At 43.1% G+C, this 23,064-nt stretch overlaps 1 protein-coding gene across 10 annotated transcripts in view; it reads right to left on the bottom strand.

Annotated features, from left to right (window-relative positions):
* The window catches only part of SIPA1L1 (signal induced proliferation associated 1 like 1), a 521,546-nt gene that overhangs the window by 369,439 nt on the left and 129,043 nt on the right, over positions 1-23,064 (bottom strand). For 3 of the 10 annotated variants that reach the window (XM_070797799.1, XM_070797805.1, XM_070797806.1), the window contains exon 1: positions 16,378-16,852. The exons of 1 other annotated variant lie outside the window; for it this stretch is intronic. The gene's annotated coding sequence lies outside the window, so the exon portion shown is untranslated. Of the gene's footprint in view, positions 1-16,015; positions 16,220-16,377; positions 16,854-17,055; positions 17,169-23,064 lie in introns of those variants that run through there. 6 more of the 10 variants (XM_070797794.1, XM_070797802.1, XM_070797800.1 and 3 more) reach the window with 4 other exon arrangements.

The raw sequence follows: 23,064 nt of genomic DNA, 5'->3' as shown, positions 1-23,064 counted from the left end.
ATGAGAACAGTATCTACCATCTAGAAGGGGTTCATTGAACATTGCTGATTAGTAAGTGAAGGGAAAATGGCCAAAGTCACAGTGCCAGTGTGACACAAATCTTCCAATGCTCTTCGGTAAGATGGAGACCGGATTTATAATAGCCAACAATCCACATGAGAGAAAACTCTTAATTTTTAATCTGATAACTCAAATCTTATCGGGTTTGATCCCTGCGTCAGGAAGATCCCCTAGAGGAGGGCATGGCAACTCACTCCAGCACTCTTGCCTGAAAAATTCCACGGACAGAGGAGCCTGGCAGGCTACAGTCCATCGAGTCACAAAGGGTTGGACACAACTAAACACATGCACACACACAAACTCAATCTTATAACACATAATCAATCCTATGCTGCATTTCTAACAACAAATTAAAACGAAAACATCGTTGTATAAAGCCATGAAATCTCACACTAGGTTATCTGAATACTATAGATCTGGCAGCAAGGGCAACTGCCAGCTTATTACTGCAGCATTGGTCAGCAGACCCTCTGCGTGACTCTTCTGCATTCAGTGACATGATGCCACCATATTTCAAGACCAGCTCACACAAAAGCGAAAAGGGCTCTAACAGACTCAGAAGTGAGCACCTAAGAGAAGAGGTGCTAAGTGTTTCTAAATCTCTGCACACTGGCACTACACCAATCATCTGAAACTGGAACTGACTTTCTAGTGTGTTACAAGTAACATCAGAAAGACTAGCTTCAGAACTGTCTCCTGCCAAAATGAAGAAAGACTCTCAGCTGAGTTAAAATGTTGATTATTTTCAGATCAGAGTGAAACTAATACTAAAATTATTCACCATTATAGAATTTTCTCACTAAAATGTTTGAGTTAAAAACAAAAATTCTAAATTTCTCATTAGCTCTTTCAAAAATATGTCTACTATCTGCAAAAAAAGCCCTAAATCTCACTAACTCATAATAATACAGTCTTCCCTGGTGGCTCAGACGGTAAATCGTCTGCCTATAATGTGGGAGACCCAGGTTCAATCCCTGGGTTGCGAAGATCCCCTGGAGAAGAAAATGGCAATCCACTCCAGTACTCTTGCCTAGAAAATCCCATGGATGGAGGAGCTTGGTAGGCTACAGTCCATGCGGTCACAAAGAGTCGGACATGACTGAGCAACTTCACTTTCACATAATACATTCACAGAATTTTAACATTTGGTCTCAAAGGAAGTTTAATTCAACCCTCAACTTTCCTACTACAAGTGAAAAGGTTACCTGGTTCATAATAAGTGAACAGTGAAGATTTGTTGAATGAATGAACACATGACTGAAGATCCAAAAGGCTATAGCAGTTCAGTCGCTAAGTCGTGTTCGACTCTTACAACCCCGAGCACTATAGCCTGCCAGGCTCCTCTGTCCATGGGATTCCCCAGGCGAGAATATTGGAGTGGATTGCCATTTCCTTCTCCAAGGGAACTTCCCGGCCCCGGAATCAAACCCAGGTCTCCTGAACTGCAGGCAGATTCTTTACTGACTGAGCTACAAGGGAAGCCCAAAAGGGGTATATGACTCTTTAAAGATCCGACAATTAGTGGAAAAATCTAGAAGTAGCCAAAACTAGGTGTTTAGATTTCCTTGGAGTGGGCTTGGAAGTAGGGGGGAAAAAACAAGATTTGAAAACCTTATCTGGGTCCTCAGGAAAACCTTAAGCAAAATTCATTAAAGCCTGTTTCCTTTAGTTCTGTTACTTAGAAAAGCACTTGATAAAATAAATTTAGCCAAGTCGGATCTCCTTGGAAACCAAGAGGCAGAATTGTCTAGTGTTTTTTTCTTCCTCCACACAAAGAATATTTAATGTAGGACTATTTTCATAATAAACAGCTACAATTGTTTTGCATCAAAACACGTGGCTTTTGGCAAAAAGGAAAAATCCAACCAGATGAGAGGAACGGATTACTGAGAAGGACCACATCAATCACTGGAAGATTATCAGCCACATGAGGGCAGGAGCTGTGCATCCTTTTTCCACTAGAAGCACCCACTAGCCCTTGGCATGTGAGTGAATGAGTGAGTGAGTGAAAGTTGTCCAGTCGTGTCCGACTCTTTGCGACCCCATGGACTATTCAGTCCATGGAATTCTCTAGGCCAGAATACTGGAGTGGGTAGCCTTTCCTTTCTCCAGGGGATCTTCCCAACCCAGGGACAGAACCCAGGTCTCTAGCATTGCAGATGGATTCTTTACCAGCTGAGCCATAGGGGAAGACCTGGCATGTAGCAGGAATCAATAAATACTTATGAATTAATTAGTAAGTAAATAAAGTAAGTAATTAAATTAGTAAGTAAACTAGTAAGTAAATTACTCCTTCCAGACCCACCCATGCAGACTTAGATTCATTTGGTAACCACTAAACAATACCTTGTGCGTGCATGAGTGCGTGCTAAGTCACTTCAGTTGTGTTCAACTCTTTGCAACCCTGTGTACTGTAGCCTGCCAGGCTCCTCTGTCCATGGGATTGTCCAGGCAATACTGGAGGGGGCTGTCATGATCTCCTCCAGGGGATCTTCCCGACCCAGGGAAGATCTTTTATGTCTCTTGTATCAGCAGGCAGGTTCTTTACCACTAGCACCAGCTGGGATGCCCAATCAATGCCTTGCCTTGCATATGCAAGCACAGGACATCTTTCCTCCACAGAAATTCTACCAATTGTCCCCTCAAGGAATACACTTATCCAAAATATCCTTATACTTTTACTAAGGTGAGAAAGTATATCTTACATAGCCTAAATTACTAAAGTAGCCACTGAGTTTGCTGTTCTGGGTCCAGTCTCTCTCCTTCAATTCAGACTATACAACTCGGCCAGGTTAATTTTATGTTCTTTGTACATCCTAGAAAATACAACAGTACTGTGGCTAAGTATTCTATTTTTGTGTGGCCCACTGCTATTCATTGAGCAGATATGGAAAATCAGCAATTACTGGACTGGAATGGGAAAGGCAAAAGAGTGTCAATGAAAAAAGTCCCACATAGTAAAAGGTCTCATAATAACTGACCCCCTTTGAAAATCTTGAGATTACTATCAGAGGCTTTCATTAAAAAGACTCTGACGGTTAATTTTCTTTAGCACAATGCTAGAACTGACACAGATGGTTTAAGTATTTATACCCATTGAGGTAACACATTCAATCTTCAAGATCAATTCAAGGTTCATCACCTTTTTGAAGCTTTCCCAAATCATAGGACTCAGTATCTGTGAAAACACTTTGTAAACTAGGAAGTGCTAGACTATAGGTCTTATCATACTAGTTGCCAACTGACAGCCTCGCCTACATTCTGCCATTTAAATCATCTTACTTAATTCTTCAAGTGGGTCTAGTCTCCTCCCAAAAAATGAAGAATTCTTTGAATTGTTTTCTCAATTTCTCTATCATGTCCCTATTTCTCAACACCTACAACAGCGTAAGTTAAAAATAAGTATCAAACTTTCTGACTTCAATATATGTTACAAAAATAATCTAAAAAGCTAAAAGTGGTACTGACATGGTGGTTTAGTCACTAAGTCATATCCAACTCTTGCGATCTCATGGACTGTAGTCTGCCAGGCTCCTCTGTCCACGGGATTCTCCAAGCAAGAATACTGGAGTGAGTAATAGCCATTTCCTTCTCCAGAGGATCTTCCTGACCCAGGAATTGAACCTGGGTCTCCTGCACTGCAGGTGGATTCTTTACCAACTCAGCTGTGAGGGAAGCCCTGGTACCATAGAGACAGACAAATAGATCAATGGAACAGAAGACAGTCCAGAAATAAACAATCAAGAATGTGGCCAACTGGTCTCTGACAAGGATAGTAAGACCACTGAAAGGGAAAAGCAGAGTCTCTTTAACATATCCAGCTGAGAAGACCTGATATCTGCACACAAAAGAAGCAAGTCGGGTCCTCATCTTACACTACATATAAAAATTAACTCAAAATGGATTAAAGACCGAAGTGTAGGAAGTACAACTATAAAACTTCTAGACAAAAACACAGAAAACTTCATGATGTTGGACTTGGCAATGACTTCTTGGATACGATGCTAAAAGCAAAAGGGACTGCTTTTTGATGGGACTACATCAAAACTGTAAACTCTCATGCATTAACTGACACAACGCAATAAAAAGGGGGTGTACGAAAGGGGAGAAAATACGTGCAAATCATGCACCTGACAAGGGGCTAATATTCAGAATATATAAAGAACTCCTACAACTCAACAAGGGGTTAATACCCACAATATATAAAGAGCTCCTACAACTCAACACGGGGCTAATATCCACAATATATAAAGAACTCCTACAACTCAACAAGGGGCTAATACCCACAATATATAAAGAACTCCTACAACTCAACAAGGGGCTAATACCCACAACATATAAAGAGCTCCTACAACTCAACAACAAAAACTCAAATAACCTAATCAAAAAATGAGCGGACTTAAGACATTTCTACAAAGATGATATGCAAATGACCAACAAGCACATGAAAGATGCTCAATATAACTTATCAATAGAGAAATGCAAATCAAAACCACAGTGAGACGTAATATTACTTCCTGCCCATTAGAATGGCTACTATCAAAAAATAATAACAAGTGTTGGCAAAGAAGGGCAATAACATCAAAACACTGCTGGTGGGAGTGTAAAATGGTATAACCGCTATGAAAATGAGTATGGAGGTTACTCAAAAAAATTAAAAAGAGAATTATTATATGATACAGAAATCTCACTTTTGAGTATATAGCCAAAGGAACTGAAAACAGGGTCTCAAAGAGATATGTGAGCATCATGTTCACAGCAGCACTATTCACAATCACCAACAGGCAGAAGCAACCCAAATGTCCACCTATGAATGGACGGGTAAACAAAAGTGATACACACACACAATGTATATTCCCTGCTGGCTCAGCTGGTCAAGAATCCACCTGCAATGCAGGAGACCCCAGATCGATTCCTGGGTCACAAAGATCCCTGGAGAAATGGTGGGCTACCCACTCCAGTATTTTGGGGCTTCCCTGGTGGCTCAGATGGTAAAGAATCCGCCTGCAGTGCAGGAGAGCTGGGTTAGATCCCTGGGCTGGGAAGACTGCCTAGAGGAAGGCATGGCAACCCACTCCAATATTCTTCCCTGGAGAATCCCCATGGAGAGAGGAGCCTGGTGGGCTATAGTCCACAGGGTCACAAAGAGTTGAACATGCCTGAGCACAAAGCACAGTATTATTCAGCCTTAAAAGGGAAGGAAATCCTACCACCTGCCAACAGGAATGAACCTGGAGGACACTATGCTAAGAGAAATAAGCCAGTCACAAAAAGAGAAATACCACATGCTACCACTTATAGGAGGTATCTAAAAAGTTCAAATTCATAGAAACAGAAAGTAGACCGTTGATTGCCAGGGATGGGGGAAGGGAAAGGAGAAGTTGTGTAGTGGGTACAGTTTCCAATTTGCGAGATGAAAGCAGTCGGAACTTCTGTTTCACAACAATATGAATATACTTAACATGCTGCTGCTGCTGCTGCTGCTGCTGCTAAGTCGCTTCAGGCGTGTCCGACTCTGTGTGACCCCATAGACGGCAGCCCACCAGGCTCCCCCGTCCCTGGGACTCTCCAGGCAAGAACGCTGGAGTGGGTTGCCATTTCCTTCTCCAATGCATGATAGTGAAAAGTGAAAGTGAAGTCGCTCAGTCTTAGTGACTCCATGAACCGCAGCCTACCAGGCTTCTCCGCCCATGGGATTTTCCAGGCAAGAGTACTGGAGTGGGGTGCCATTGCCTTCTCCGATACTTACCATGACTAACCGTACTCTTAACAACAGTTGAGATGGTAAATTTTAGGCTATGTGTTCTTTACCCCAGTAATAAAAGTAAGTGCCACATGCAACCACCAAATTGGATTTACTTGTTCTGGCTCCACTGCAGGAGTTCTAAGCAGCATGATCCTTTCAGCTGCTGGCAGTCATTTCCAAATTTCTTCCAAGTTGTCTTTTTCAACCAAGGGGACAGTACACATTATCAGAGGCTCTCCTACACCCATCCAAACTGCAGTTTCCACATGCACCTTATTGTCAAGCATAAATCCAAACACGATATAAAAGCCATTGTGTTCTCAACTGAGTGGGGGAGGAGCATAAAAGAATCACCTGTTGAGTTTCTTCAAACCACCCAATCACCCAGAGAAATACCCGACAGGCCACTGTGAGCCTCCACCACCCCCTACACATCTGATCCAAACCCTTAAAAAAACCACTATTTTTAAATACTCCCTTGAAGACAGCCTTCAGAACAATCCCATTGAAAGTGATTATTAGGTTGAGGCTCTCTTAATAAGACTTTTCTGTGAATCCTATAGCTCTCTAAAACCTATCATGTATCTACTGAAACATTATTTTGTCATGCAATTATTATACCCCATTTCCTATTACAAATATCAGTGCTAAGATCCTAATTAAAATAAATAAATAAAGTAACACTGAGGCTCTTGGAAGAATCACAGGCACTTCTCAAACCAGAAAAGAGATGAGGGTCAGGAACCACTTTCAGTCTTAAGTCTCCTAACGGGTTTCCCAAGGGCACATTCTGAGCCAGGAGTCAAACCCCATCCCAAACATACATATGCACACAGAGCACGCCCTCTTTACACGGGAAATTCCAGCTACTCAGAAATTATAGACTCTAGCAAAATATATTGGCAGAACCTTCTAAGGTCTTCGTTGGGGCAGCCAGAAGTATGGTCGGGGGAAAGGGAGGAGTTAAATCAACTACACACAGCTCTTACTTCAAGAGTAAGAACAACTTGTTTTCAGTCTCTGAAAGAAAAGGCAGTATGGTTCGCACAAGTCACATATTTACATTTCTTGCAAAAATACTCCTTTCCATTTATTTCCCTAAGTATGTACAGGTGAAAAAGGTCAGGTACGGCGGTGGTGAGGAGATACCCCTCGTCCAGGTTAAGAAGCAATGGCTACGCTTTGCTGGAGCAGCCATGAAGAGATACCCCATGCCCAAGGTAAGAGAAACCCAAGTAAGACGGTAGGTGTTGCAAGAGGGCATCAGAGGGCAAACACACTGAAACCATACTCACAGAAAACTAGTCCATCTAATCACACTAGGACCACAGCCTTGTCTAACTCAATGAAACTAAGCCATGCCTGTGGGGCAACCCAAGATGGGCGGGTCATGGTGGAGAGATCTGACAGAATGTGGTCCACTGGAGAAGGGAATGGCAAACCACTTCAGTATTCTTGCCTTGAGAACCCCATGAACAGTATGAAAAGGCAAAATGATAGGATACTGAAAGAGGAACTCTCCAGGTCAGCAGGTGCCCAATATGCTACTGGAGATCAGTGGAGAAATAACTCCAGAAAGAATGAAGGGATGGAGCCAAAGCAAAAACAATACCCAGCTGTGGATGTGGCTGGTGATAGAAGCAAGGTCCGATGCTGTAAAGAGCAATATTGCATAGGAACCTGGAATGTCAGGTCCATGAATCAAGGCAAATTGGAAGTGGCCAAACAAGAGATGGCAAGAGTGAATGTCGACATTCTAGGAATCAGCGAACTGAAATGGACTGGAATGGGTGAATTTAACTCAGATGACCATTATATCTACTACTGCGGGCAGGAATCCCTCAGAAGAAATGGAGTAGCCATCATGGTCAACAAAAGAGTCCAAAATGCAGTACTTGGATGCAATCTCAAAAACGACAGAATGATCTCTGTTCATTTCCAAGGCAAACCATTCAATATCACAGTAATCCAAGTCTATGCCCCAACCAGTAACACTGAAGAAGCTGAATTTGAACGATTCTATGAAGACCTACAAAACCTTTTAGAACTAACACCCAAAAAAGATGTCCTTTTCGTTACAGGGGACTGGAATGCAAAAGTAGGAAGTCAAGAAACACCTGGGGTAACAGGCAAATTTGGCCTTGGAATACAGAATGAAGCAGGGCAAAGACTAATAGAGTTTTGCCAAGAAAATGCACTGGTCATAACAAACACCCTCTTCCAACAACACAAGAGAAGACTCTATACAGGGACATCACCAGATGGTCAACACCGAAATCAGATTGATTATATTCTTTGCAGCCAAAGATGGAGAAGCTCTATACAGTCAGCAAAACCAAGACCAGGAGCTGACTGTGGTTCAGATCAGCCAAATTCAGACTGAAATTGAAGAAAGTAGGGAAAACTACTAGACCATTCAGGTATGACCTAAATCAAATCTCTTATGATTATACAGTGGAAGTGAGAAATAGATTTAAGGGCCTAGATCTGATAGATAGAGTGCCTGATGAACTATGGAATGAGGTTCGTGACACTGTACAGGAGACAGGGATCAAGACCATCCCCATGGAAAAGAAATGCAAAAAAGCAAAATGGCTGTCTGGGGAGGCCTTACAAATAGCTGTGAAAAGAAAAGAAGCGAAAAACAAAGGAGAAAAGGAAAGATATAAGTATCTGAATGCAGAGTTCCAAAGAATAGCAAGAAGAGATAAGAAAGCCTTCTTCAGCGATCAATGCAAAGAAATAGAGGAAAACAATAGAGATCTCTTCAAGGGAATTAGGGATACCAAGGGAACATTTCATGCAAAGATGGGCTCGATAAAGGACAGAAATGGTATGGACCTATCAGAAGCAGAAGATATTAAGAACAGGTGGCAAGAATACACAGAAGAACTGTACAAAAAAGATCTTCATGACCCAGATAATCACGATGGTGTGATCACTGACCTAGAGCCAGACATCCTGGAATGTGAAGTCAAGTGGGCCTTAGAAAGCATCACTACGAACAAAGCTAGTGGAGGTGATGGAATTCCAGTGGAGCTATTCCAAATCCTGAAAGATGATGCTGTGAAAGTGCTGCACTCAATATGCCAGCAAATTTGGAAAACTCAGCAGTGGCCACAGGACTGGAAAAGGTCAGTTTTCATTCCAATCCCAAAGAAAGGCAATGCCAAAGAATGCTCAAACTACCGCACAATTGCACTCATCTCACACACTAGTAAAGTAATGCTCAAAATTCTCCAAGCAAGGCTTCAGCAATAATATGTGCACCATGAACTTCCTGATGTTCAAGCTGGTTTTAGAAAAGACAGAGGAACCAGAGATCAAATTGCCAACATCCGCTGGATCATGGAAAAAGCAAGAGAGTTCCAGAAAAACATCTATTTCTGCTTTATTGACTATGCCAAAGCCTTTGACTGTGTGGATCATAATACACTGTGGAAAATTCTTCAAGAGATGGGAATACCAGATCACCTGATCTGTCTCTTGAGAAATTTGTACATAGGTCAGGAAGCAACAGTTAGAATTGGACATGGAACAACAGACTGGTTCCAAATAGGAAAAGGAGTATGTCAAGGCTGTATATTGTCACCCTGCTTATTTAACTTATATGCAGAGTACATCATGAGAAACTCTAGGCTGGAAGAAACACAAGCTGGAATCAAGATTGCAGGGAGAAATATCAGTCACCTCAGATATGCAGATGACATCACCCTTATGGCAAAAAATGAAGAGGAACTAAAAAGCCTCTTGATGAAAGTGAAAGTGGAGAGTGAAAACGTTGGCTTAAAGCTCAACATTCAGAAAACGAAGATCATGGCATCTGGTCCTATCACTTCATGGCAAATAGATGGGGAAACAGTGGAAACAGTGTCAGACTTTATTTTTCTGGGCTCCAAAATCACTACAGATGGTGACTGCAGCCATGAAATTAAAAGACGCTTACTCCTTGGAAGGAAAGTTATGACCAACCTAGATAGCATATTCAAAAGCAGAGACATTACTTTGCCAACAAAGGTTCATCTAGTCAAGGCTATGGTTTTTCCTGTGGTCATGTATGGATGTGAGAGTTGGACTGTGAAGAAGGCTGAGTGCCGAAGAATTGATGCTTTTGAACTGTGGTGTTGGAGAAGACTCTTGAGAGTCCCTTGGACTGCAAGGAGATCCAACCAGTCCATTCTGAAGGAGATCAGCCCTGGGATTTCTTTGGAAGGAATGATGCTGAAGCTGAAACTCCAGTACTTTGGCCACCTCATGCGAAGAGTTGACTCATTGGAAAAGACTTTGATTCTGGGAGGGATTGGGGGCAGGAGGAGAAGGGGACAACAGAGGATGAGATGGCTGGATGGTATTACTGACTCGACGGATGTGAGTCTGAGTGAACTCTAGGAGTTGGTGAAGGACAGGGAGGCCTGGCGTGCTGCTATTCATGGGGTCCCAAAGAGTCAGACACAACTGATTGACTGATCTGATCTGATGTACATGTGAAACAAGGAATCAGAGTTAGCCAAACTGGGTGAAAATTTTACAACATTCTATTAATGTATAATTATATATACCTCCTATAAGTATCTCCATATAAGTACCCTCTGTTCTTAAAGACATGAAACATCACAGTTTAGTCATCAGTTGTTTCTCTGAAAGCATCAGAAAATGAAAAGAAACTTATAAAAACCAACAGTCAGTCAATTGTGAGAACTAAGACTGTAAAAGGAAATGCAAAGATCTCAGAATATATCAAACTATAATTCCTATCTAGGCAAATAATTGAGAATATAAAAAAAATGAATTAGAAAAAAATAATATAGGAACTAACGTAAATGATACTGATCAGAGTCAAGTCTTGACTATAGGAATGTGGTCATTCAGCACACAGTCCTTTGCTTTTTATTTCTTAATAGCTTCATCCTGAGAAGTCTGGACCTCATTCTAAAAGAGAGCAAGACGTTGAGCCGCAGAAGAACAATCAAAGATTATAGACTATACTTATAGCTCTGGTAAAAAGCTTTCTGGAAAAAACAGAGAAAAGAAAAATAACCAAAATTCACTCTGGTGTCTGTGAAAATCACTTAACCGGGACCTACTCTAGGGGAGGAGAAAGAAAAAAAGGAAGCCAGTGGCCACCACAGCCGGCTGGTCAGTCAGCTCCAGTAGCCTCTAAGTGACCCCTGTGTTTGTGCAGATCAGTAACTCTCCATCTCCAGGTCAGCATTCTCCAACAAGCAAACATTCTCCCCATGCCTCTCCTGAACTCAAAAAAAGGGAAATCTAACATTATGTAATTGCCCGTTTCCCACAATTTAAAGTTAGGCATACTACAATTCTAATTAGAGGGAGAACTTGGTGCAACATGACAAGTAACAAATTAGGAATCCAAAGGCTGAAAATTCTCATCCCAACCTGCAGAGGCCGAGAGAAACAGCTTCGCCTGCCTCTGTGGCACACCCCCTCAAGGCACTGTTGTTGACTAAAGTTCAACGAAAGCAGCCCCTGACCTTCCTCCGTGTCATTTGGTGTCATCTCTCTAGATCCTCAAGAAAACACTCACTCACGTCCTCTTCACAGCTGGAGTTATGTCACTCCTCCCAGGCAGAAATAAAAGGCGAAAGTGGATGTGGACCAGTCCCTAACCTCAAAAGACACTCCCTGTGCATTCTCTTACCCAGGTGATCATGAACCCGGTCACACTTGTGTTACTCACCCTCACTCAAACCATCTGTGTTTAAGTGGTCCAAGGTGAAGGGGATCTTTTCCATGTTTCTACGACTCGCTCCAGTGCTCATCAAAAGCCCGCGGAACGAATAAATGAGCTATCGTCTAAGAATAATTAACCTAGTCTGTATAAAACCCTTCAAAAACAAAGTGCTATAAAAGTGTGTGGGTTTTGTTTGGCTTTTTTTTTTTTTCTTTTTCTTTCAATTAGCTAAGCATAGAAAAAAAACAAAAATCCAATGAGGCCAATTTCCCAGACCCAAACATTACAAGTGCAATAGATAGAAGGTTCTTAGATTGTCACCCTCAAGTGATAGTGGAACACCCCTATTTTAAATAGCACTGAATGTGGAACAGATACAAATTTTTGTGTGAGCAATGAAGCAATAACACAACGCTTTACCCTCCTGGGGGAAGGGAGAGTCCCTCATCAAAAGGGCAGTCACCCAAGTGGCAAGGATGTTTCTTCTCTCCTGGCTCAGATTACCCCAGTGGAAGTTGGGTGGGGCCATATATATATATATATCACTCACATTTTCAACAGGAAGCTTCTACAACATTTTCCTGTTTTATGTGCAATTATACCTCCACCTAACAAATCCTCCCTAGCCTCACTTCCCAATAACCCTTACCTGTAGCTGAGAGACAAGGCCTGAAGTTGCCACTGTTAGAAAAATGAGGGGGGCACAACTTTTTTACAAATGAAAAATGAGTTTAAGAAAGGAAAAAATGGTCAACCACAAATTAAATCTGGCTTCTCTAAAGTGTATACAAGTATATTATCCTCCGAGTTGAAAAAAAAAAACTACAGGCTCTATGATGTAAATATTTTTAACTAACTCATAATTTCTTTCTCCACAACTTCATAATTTGAGTAACTCTAAAGCTTAGTTACCAAACACTACATCAATGCAGTGTTTCATGGCTTTTCAATCGTCATGTACATTTTGTCTCATTAAGTTTTGCTTCTTCTCATTTTAGACATCTAATAAATACTGAACACTTGAGTGGAGGGAAAAAGTAGTAAATAAATTTTAACACGATAGACTCTAAGATGGGGGGGAGGGGAATAACAGCAAACAAAAGAATACAGTTAAGTCTGAAGACCTGTCTTCCAATCACTGCATGATCACTTACTAGTTCTCCTATACTCTTCAAAAAAAATCACTTCAACTTTCTGGGCTTGTTTCCTCATCTGGAAAATGGAGAAGGGCTAAATGATTTATGCTCAAAATCCCTTCTAACAATCTACGAATCTATTCGTCAGAAAGTAAGAACATGCAATTGCAAATAAAACTATGGTCTACAAGTTTCTTTCATACACATATTCTCAGTAATTTCTGCAGCAAAGAGATGAAGCTTTGCTGAGGAAAAAAAAAATACATTTTTTCCAGAAAGATAGTTCAGGAAAAGGTTTGATTACTTTTTAATATCCCAAAGCTGGAAAATTTGAAACCCAAACATTCTTGCGACCCCATGGACTGTAGCCCACCAGGTTCCTCTGTCCATGGGATTTCCCAGGCAAGAATACTGGAGTGGGTTGCCATTTCCTTCTCCAGAGGATCTTCCCGAACCAGGGATTGAACCCGGGTCTCCCGCATTGTAGGCAGATGCTTTACCGCCTGAGCCACCAGGAAAGCCTAAAGACAAATACTGGGCCCCATTATTTCCAAAAGTAATTCAAATATGTTATAATTCAAAAATAATTGGCAGTATGCAAAACTTTTATAGGGGTCTCAGGGTATCAGAACATCAAACCAGGGAAGGCCACTACAAATGCCCCACCGCACTGTAAGTTTCTTGAGCCCCAGAACACAGTTTTACCCACCACTGGAATCACAGAACTCAACAGCATGCCTCCCAGACAGAGGCACTCAATAAATACCGTTTGACTTACTACAAACCTCGAAAGATTAGGAATACAGTGATATTATGGAGATAATTTTTTTTTCTGAATTGGAGATATAAAATTCTGTGATCTGAGTTGAAAGGAAAAAAGATGCATTCTATATCAGAGGACTGCTGCTGCTGCTGCTAAGTCGATTCAGTCGTGTCTGACTCTGTGCGACCCCATAGACGGCAGCCCACCAGGCCCCGCAGTCCCTGGGATTCTCCAGGCAAGAACACTGGAGTGGGTTGCCATTTCCTCCTCCAATGCATGAAAGTGAAAAGTGAAAGTGAAGTCGCTCAGTCTTAGTGACTCCATGAACCGCAGCCTACCAGGCTTCTCCGCCCATGGGATTTTCCAGGCAAGAGTACTGGAGTGGGGTGCCATTGCCTTCTCCCATCAGAGGACTAGATCTACTCAAGACTTAGCAACTGAACAACAAAGCTCTATGTTATGGGGATGAGTTAGTCTGTCTTCTTTAAAGAAAGTCCAATTTCATCAGTTTACCAAAAGGCTCAAATCTGCAATGTCACCTGAAAATCTTCGGGCTAGGTATACTTCATATGTACACTGACATGGACCAACAGAAATGAGGGCAGGACAGTGAGGACCAATAGGAAGCATATATTCATGTTATCGTCAATCACTACATACATTCCCCTAAACTGCAAAGATTGAGAGGATCTGTACTCTTAAACATGCTCCGCCTCTCCTCATGCTCCTGTTTCACAGCTCAAAGAGAGAAAACAGCCATTCATTGAAAAACTCTTAACTGATAGAACAGATACACGTCCCAACTCACAGTCAACCAAGGTCCTCCAAAGTCTCTGCGCAATCGCTCATCTCCAGCAATCTTCAATTTATGGCTTCAATAAAGTTACTAGAAGGTATTTTTCAATAGTCGTTTTAAAAAAAATTCAAACTGTGGCCAGGGATAGGGGTGGAGAGACCTACACCAAAATTACACATCTAATTCAATGCAAAAGCAAAGTAAGAAAACCAGGAAATCACAGCGAAAGGACAGAGTTAAAAGACTCTTACTATAAAACTGAGTGAGCTGCTTTGCAATTAGTATTGCAATTATTACCAGGAGTTCATCAACCTCATCATAGAATCCTATGATGAAGTCACAGTTAATACTGCCTGACACTTCAGATCTAAAAAGTTCACTTCACCAAAACAGCAATTTCAAACTCAAGGAGCAGTACCAGCCACCACAGAGAAGCTATCAGCAACACCTGCTGACTGTCTTGAGCCACCTGCCAAACTTGTTCTCTCACTCAACTAGACAATAATGATATAGTCAACTTCAGGAGTCCTTTACTTAAGCATAATGGGAAGTTATTTCTTCATAACGTAAGAAAATAAGTTAACAGCCACAAAATATCATTCACCCTTCAAAATCTCTTATTTTGCTCCTAACCATTTATGTGCAAATCATCACCCAAAGCATTTTAAATGCACTGTTAATTGCTAATGCCTAAGTATAAATAATTTATTTCATGGGAAAAATGTTTTAACATTAATTTTCTCCTTAAGAACTGGCACGTCATCTAATAGACACTTCAGTGACCATAAACTGCTTTATGAAAACCTTTTATTTGAGACTACTCCTGTTACCACTGTTCTATATTATTTCCATCAGATTTTTTAATTCTGCTAAAGGTGGCTTAATTGGAGCTTTGGAAAAAATGAAAAAGAGGAAAGTGAAGGTCATTAAATCTGGATTATATAGAAAATTAATACTATAATTTTTATGTTACTAAACTGGGTGCAGACAATGGTTCTACAGGACTTTATCCTGTACTTTTCCAAAATATTAAGTGAGAGAATCTTTGCCTGGGATGAATATTCCATATGAAAAAATGAGAGAAAGTTGACACTTAACTCCCACAGAGTACAAGTATAAAAACAATGGCTTTAAGAGTCTGAGTCAGAGTTTCAACATGAAAGGTTTGCTTTATAGAGGAAACGCCAACCCCAGTTCATCCAGACAGACCTGGAACCTGATGAAAGTCGACACCTCTACTCTGAAATTTGCATCGCATCACAGGCTCCCAGTTTACAAATGTAATCGTTTAGCAGGTAGTAAGAATTTCACTGAGTGCTGCCTCTAAAATACGCGTCAAGAAAAATAAAATTTGTAAGATAAATGCATCCTAGTGTCCATTAGTTTTGCTTCTCTTCAAAACGAATACCAACAACTCAATTAAACATCTTCCTTGAAAGTGAGCCACTTCCCTCGTCTCTATGTTCTCCAAATAGTGAACCGATGAAATTTCAACCTGCCCAACAAGATTACTTGTCCACCTAGAAATGCCGTGGAGCGATAGGGAGCTTGGCAAATTGCCTTTAAGGTCAGGATCGAAGTTGGAAACAGATGGAGCGAAGAAGAAAAAGTTCTTTTCTGCAGTCCCTTCACAACGCCTCAGCCCTCTCGTGGCTTACTTGCTCCAAGAAAAAGCAGGTTTAGAGCATCCTAGGATTTCGCTCCCCACCAGACCCCCGGGAGAGAAATGAACCACCCACGGGCACCGAGCTGCTCTTCCCCCTTTCTCACGATCAAACCTCTCGGCCTGTCCCTCCAGCACAGCGTGCAAAGCGCTCACCCAGGTGACTGAAGGGGAAGGGTCAGCCGGGTGGAAACGAGAGCGGCTGAGTGGGCGCAGCTACCCGGACCGGGGCGCGGGTCTCCCGGCCTCTCGCACAGGCGCCTGGCGGAGAGTTGTGCAGATTCAGATTCCGAGGTGCGCGCGCGCGCGCGCGCCGGGCGCGGTGCAGCTCGGACTCGCCCCCGCCGGGTTGCGCTATCAGCACGCCACCAAATCGGAAATTAAAAACTTTGACCGGCCTCCCGGTGTACTGCTCCGTGCCCCGGACCCGCGCCCTAGCCAAAAATGGGGTAGGGGCTGTAAACAGTCTTGCACCCCTCAACTCCCCTCCCCGAATCCCGGGCGCCGGAGCCACTTACCGCTCGGCCCGGCCTCCCGGTGCCGCCGCGCGTCCGGGCGCGTCCGCCGCGCGCTCTCCCTGGGGGGGAAAGAGAGAGAGAAACCGTGTAGACGGTCCGCGCGCGCTCACTCGCCACCTCCTCTGCGGATAACAGAAGGCTGCGAGGCCGGGTCGGGCGCCGCGCGGAAGGGGAGGGGGGGCTCGGGGGAGGTGGAGGCGCAATCAGCCCAACTCCCGAGCCTGGATCCGTAGGGGACCCGGAATGCAAGCTGGAGAAAAGCCGGCGGGGGTGCTGCGCTCTCGGCGGAGTTGGGAGGGGGGGCGGAGGTGCACCCCCCAAGTCCCTGGGCATCAACTATTGTTTGGGCGCTCGGGTCCCCGCTGGCGCCGCCTCCGAGGTCCAGCGCCCCCCATCCCGCCCGCCAGCCCCCCCCGCAAAAGAAAGAGCCGAGGGGGCGGCCGGCGCGGAAAGTGAGTGCGGAGTGGCTGGTTGGGGGAAGGTCCGAGGTGGACGCTGGGGAAAGGGGAGGTGCGTGCCAAGTTGGGGGGAGGGGACAGGTAACTGCAAGACGGGGGGCGAGAAGGCCCGGGAGGATTGGTGGGGGAGGAAATGGGGAGGGAGCCACGGAGGCGGGAGAGGATGGAGCGGCTTGTGGGGGGCCGGGGTGGAGGGGTGGACGGCCTTTGAAGCCCAGACCTGGCCCTCCCCGGGGACCCTCCTCCCGGGGACTCAGCGGCGCTCTGACTTTCGCTCACTTGCTCGCGCACACAGTGAACTCGCTCACAAAGTTGCCGGCGGTGGCAGAGCCGCACTCGCCCTTCCCCTCCCCTTCCCTCCCCGCTCGCCCGCCCCATTCCTTCCCCTCCTTCGCTCCCTCCCACCGTCCCTCCCCAAGTCTCGGGTGAGATCACCAATGTGCTGTTCTGCGCTGCGCTCAAATCTCGCGAGATAAGCGACAACTCAGCCCAGACGGCGGGGGAAGTAGAACGAGTTAGAAGAAGATGGGGGGGGGGGGGGGGGGGGGGGGGGGGACCGCGGAACTCCTAGTTGCTATGACGACAGCAAAGCCTTGGATTCCTGTCTCCTGCAGAGAGCCCAGGCTGCAAACGTGGGTGCAGGTTGGAAACCTGCACCTTCCCTTGCCCGACGCCCTAATAATGGCGGGGAAAGCAAGGGCTGGAAGCGGGAAAAGGACTTTTAAACCTCTTCGAGAGGGTTACCTGTAGAAGACCAGCATCATGACATCTGGCCAAATTTGGCACATGAGGCTAATTATTTAAGAGGTCCTGGGACAGATTTCTGCCACCGAAGTCAGCACATCTGTGAACCCCCAATTTCCTACCATATATTCAGTTTTTCAACCTTCCTGTCTTAACCTCAGCCCCCAACCTCCACCGACTCCATACTCTACTCCAACCACTCCATACGCTCTTCCCCGCCGCACCTCTTGCCCCCACTCCCCCACCCCAACTTCTTTTCGCGGCTGCCACGACCAGGCTGAGCTCCTCGAGGATCTGCCTTATCCATTTTTTGTATTTATTCTCAGCGCTTCCACAGACTTGGTACATAGTAGGTATTTATTTAATGTCGGAGGCGGGGGAATGCACGCAAAAAGCTATGCTTCTCCTCAGTACCCTCACCTTCCCTGGAAGTATTTGGGCCTAGACTGTAAGTTTCTGCTGCACAGTTTTGTTCTTGACGTTGTTAAACTGTCCTCCTCTTTTTGTTACAAAGAATTATCTGTTTTTCAGTATTTATAATCCCTCCTTTCTCTTTTTCCATTTTTGTCTCAAAAAAAAAAAAAACCTATTCACCATGGAGAGGGGGAATCATGAAGCTTCTTCAGACGCCACCATCCCTACTCCAAAATGTAGAAATTTTTTTTAGGCGAGAGTGTGTGTGTGTGTGTGTGTGTGTGTGTGTGTGTGTGTGTTCGCGTGCACTTTGCGACCCCCATGGACTGTGTGTGTGTGTGTGTGTGTGTGTGTTCGCGCGCACTTTGCGACCCCCATGGACTGTAGCCCGTGGCAGGCTCCTCTATCTATGGAAGTTTCCTGGCAAGGATATTGAAAATGCTGTTTAACTCTCCAGGGGATTTTATATACTCACTCCTAAGTAAAATGGATACTGTAACTAGAAGTTAAGCTTAAACGTTTATATCAAAATGAGAGTAAAAATAGATTTCATGGTATGTGAATTATATCTCAATTTTAAAAGTTCGTCCCTATTTACATAAATATGGGAAAACCATTATTTTTTAATCATTTTAAAACCATTATTTAAATCAGTCCCTTAGAACTAGAAACCCATAAAGATTCTTTTAGGTTAGGTGCAAACTTTAATGTTATGTCACTGAAAGCTTTTATATTAGAAACCTAGTGATATAGTGATAAAAAGTACTGGACGAAAACAGGAAACCAGGATTTGAATTTTTCTGCCTTGCTAATAATTGAGTCTCCTGCTAAGCTGCTGCTAAGTCACTTCAGTTGTGTCCGAGGCTTCGGGATCCCATGGACTGCAGCCTACCAGGCTCCTCAGTCCATGGGATTTTCCAGGCAAGAGTACTGGAGTGGGGTGCCATCGCCTAGAGAAGTTATTTAATCTTTCTGATTCTTCATCTCTAAAATGAGATGTAGTCCACATGTTAGGTCATTACAGTTTAAAATTCTATGGCTTTTAGACCTATACAAATTTTCAGTAACAACAGATATTTTCCATTTATGTCAAACAATTTTTAAAATAAGTGTTTCATTTTAAAGTAGCTGAGTTTCACCAAGTTCAGCTACATGTTGACAGGTTGCTTTTAAAGTTCTCTTTTCTCAAGTATAAAAAAAAATATTAACCATGTTACAGTAATTTCAAAGGGAATCCATTGTTCTTTATTTGCTTTTACACTAACTCAAAACAGATTTCTTGTTATTTAATAAATATGCCAACTCAAAACAAAAACCCAAACTAAATACATCCACACCCCCTCCAAAAGTAACCAGAAGAAGGAAAGATGGAGGGAAGGAAGGGAAGAAGTAAGGAACCAAGGAAGGAAAAATCGAAGGAAGAAAGAAGAGTGAGTCTTAAATTCACAGACCAGTATTTTTAACATCAAATTTTTACAAAGAAACACATTGGAGCATCACCATCAATCCCCTTGATCTGTTTTCAGGAACTATCTTTCATAACATAGCACTGTATCTTAAATAGGCTGTTGTTCATTCACCCTGGCTCAACTTTTAACATAATTTTGCCCTTAAAGGATGGCTCCAATCTGTATCCACAAACACAGTACAATTTCAAGGCCACCTGTTTTATGACTCCCGGATAGCCATTTGATACATTTGAAATAACTGACCCAAGTGCTAGCCAAATCTATTAACTTTTTTCAATGTTTCTTATGAGGCTCAAGAGATAGGTATTAGAGTCAAATTACAAAGATAATTTCCCTAACCTTCATGCATAGTGGAATAGTAGAGATTGTCCTAGGGACCAGAAACTACTCTTTCAATACCCTAGGCAACTATTTACCCCTAATTCGTGGTGAAACTTTCACCAGTATTTCTGAGAAACATAAAAATCCACCAAAGCTGAGGTTCCAGCTTCACGGCTGTCTGGATCAGGCACTCTGTCTGCATCTTCACTGACCTACCTGGAGTCTCCAAATGACAGATAAGGGACAGCAGGAGAGGGAAAGGAAAATAGAGTTTGTCAAGCACAGGTTAGATCTCAACCACTTCCTGTCCACTCCTTCTGTTGGCTCTCTATCCACCTCTGCCCAGCCCCCTCCCCGACATGCTCCAGGGATGTGTAACCTTTCCTCTGATAAGAACTCCCTCCCTGTTCATTTCTTAGTTTGTTTCAATTCTATGGACAGTTGAATTCATTTCCTCTGGTTATTCACTTCTACTCAACAACATGCCCTAACATACCAAATATGGAATGAATTTTAACACAAAAGTCTTATCAAGCAAGGAAAATATATCTTTTTAATATTATAAACATGGATTCACATTTGTATGTTTTACAGTTAAAATGTGGTTTATCCAGCCTATTATCATTTCACATGATAACCTATAGGATGTTACTAACTGATATTCAGAGAAATGACTCACCCATAAAGAAGGACCAAAGTGTCCCTCAAATCACTCAAGATTAAATTATATCTAATGCTATTTCACTCTTAGGGTTTAATTGTTTCAGCCTAGGTGATATAACTCTATTGACCTGAATACTAGGTATCTTAGAACATCTAAGCAAGGGAATTCCAGAAAAACAGCTTCTGCTTCATTGATTACACTAAAGCCTTTGACTGTGTGGATCACAACAAACTGTGGAAAATTCTTCAAGAGATGGGAATACCAGACCACCTGACCTGCCTCCTGAGAAATCTGTATGCAGGTCAAGGAGCAACAGTTAGAACTGGACGTGGAACAGTGGACTGGTTCCAAATTGGAAAAGGAGTATGTCAAGGCTGTATATTGTCACCCTACTTATTTAACTTATATGCAGAGTACATCATGTGAAATGTCAGGCTAGATGAAGCACAAGCTGGAATCAAGATTGCCAGGAGAAATGTCAATAACCTCATATATGCAGATGGTACCACCTTTATGACAGAAAGCAAAGAGGAACTAAAGAGCCTCTTGAAAGTAAAAGAGGAGAGTGAAAAAGCTGGCTTAAAACTCAACATTCGAAAAACTAAGATCATGGCATCTGGTCCCATCACTTCATGGCAAATAGATGGGCAAACAATGGAAACAGTGACAGACTTTATTTTCTTGGGCTCCAAAATCACTGCAGATGGTGACTGCAGCCATGAAATTAAAGGTGCTTGCTCCTTGGAAGAAAAGCTATGACCAACCTAGACAGCATATTAAAAAGGAGAGACATTACTTTGCCAACAAAGATCCATCTAGCCAAAGCTATGGTTTTTCCAGTAGTCATGTATGGTTGTATGAGTTGGACCATAAAGAAAGCTGAGCACCAAAGAATTGATGCTTTTGAACTGTGGCATTGGAGAAGACTCAAGAGAGTCCCTTGGACTGCAAGGAGATCCAACCAGTCAGGACTGGTCCTGAAGCTGAAGCTCCAATACTTGATGCAAAGAACTGACTGATTGAAAAAGACCCTGATGCTAGGAAAGTTTGAAAGCAGGAGGAGAAGGGGATGACAGAGGACAAGATGGTTGAATGGCATCACCAACTTGACGGACATGAGTTTGAGCAAGCTCCAGGAGTTGGTGATGAACAGGAAAGCCTGGTGTGCTGCAGTTCATGGGGTCGCAAAGAGTTGGACATGACTGAGCAACTGAACTGAACTAGAACACCTCATTCTCCCATTCAGATAAAGTATTTATTACATGTTTGAAACATCAACTACTTTATAATCAATGAACATTCCTTAGCAAAGCTACTACACTTCCTGTCCACTCTCTTACTCTTCTAAAGGACTGTTTCATACTTTCTTCTCCTCCTTCAAATGTCTGGCTTATTACTTACAGATAACTGCCACACTCCTTTTTTTTTTTTTCTCACATTTTGGCCAAGTAGCACAGCTTGTGAGATCTTAATTCCCTGACCAGGGATCTAACCCTCACCTTCTGCAGTGGAAGCACAGCAGAGTCTTAACCACTGGACTGCCAGGGAACTCCCTGGCTATGCTTCTTTCCTTAGTATAATAGAGGCACTCAGAAGAGAACTTAGCACACACTCCATTCCTCCCTATCTACCAACACACCCGCATCTGTCTGCATGTACTCTCTGTCCTCCTTGTACCTGGGATAAATTCTCAATATTCTTAGCCAAAGCTAACCTCACCACCTATATACCCGTTCTTTGACTCCAGGATATTGATTCAGCAATTGTCACCTCTCTGTCCTGCATCAGGAAAATTTCCCTCTGTAGAATCGTTTCTGAGTGCTTATAAACATGCTGTAATATCTGCCTGGTAAAAAATAAAACATTTCCTAGATTCCGTATCAGGAGAAGGCAATGGCACCCCACTCCAGTACTCTTGTCTGGAAAATCCCATGGACGGAGGAGCCTGGTGGGCTGCAGTCCATGGGATCGCTGAGGGTTGGACACAACTGAGCGACTTCACTTTCACTTTTCACTTTCATGCATTGGAGAAGGAAATGGCAACCCACTCCAGTGTTCTTGCCTGGAGAATTCCAGGGACGGAAGAGCCTGGTGGGCTGCCATCTATGGGGTTGCACAGAGTCGGACAAAACTGAAGTGACTTAGCAGCAGATTCCGTATCTTTCCACTGCTTCACTTTGCCACTGGAGTCGTCAAAAGTTTTTCTCACACTTGCTATTCCTCTCCTTCCATTGTCTTGAATCCTCTCTGAGCAGCCTTCCTCATTCACCACTCCAGGGGAAACAGGTCTTCACAGGGTCCCTGGTGACTGCCTCATTGCTAAATCCAGTAGGCAATTCCCATCCTCACCTCATTTGACTTCTTATCCTATGGGGAGAGGTTGATCATGCTTATCCTTGAAACACTTCACATGGCTTCTGGATTAAGTTTGTCATGAGTGATTGTCATCAGTGATGTATACACACTACTATATGTAAATTAGATAACCAACAAGGACCTACTGTATAGCACAGGGAACTTTACTCAATATTCTGGAATAACCCACATGGGAAAAGAATCTGAAAATGAATATGTGAATATATATAACTGAATCACTTTGCTGTATACCTGAAACTAA

Source organism: Bos indicus, chromosome 10 (assembly GCF_029378745.1).
Source record: "Bos indicus isolate NIAB-ARS_2022 breed Sahiwal x Tharparkar chromosome 10, NIAB-ARS_B.indTharparkar_mat_pri_1.0, whole genome shotgun sequence".
NCBI classification, from domain to species: domain Eukaryota; kingdom Metazoa; phylum Chordata; class Mammalia; order Artiodactyla; family Bovidae; genus Bos; species Bos indicus.
Note: the sequence above shows the minus strand (reverse complement) of the source record. Positions and strands in the feature narration are given on the sequence as shown.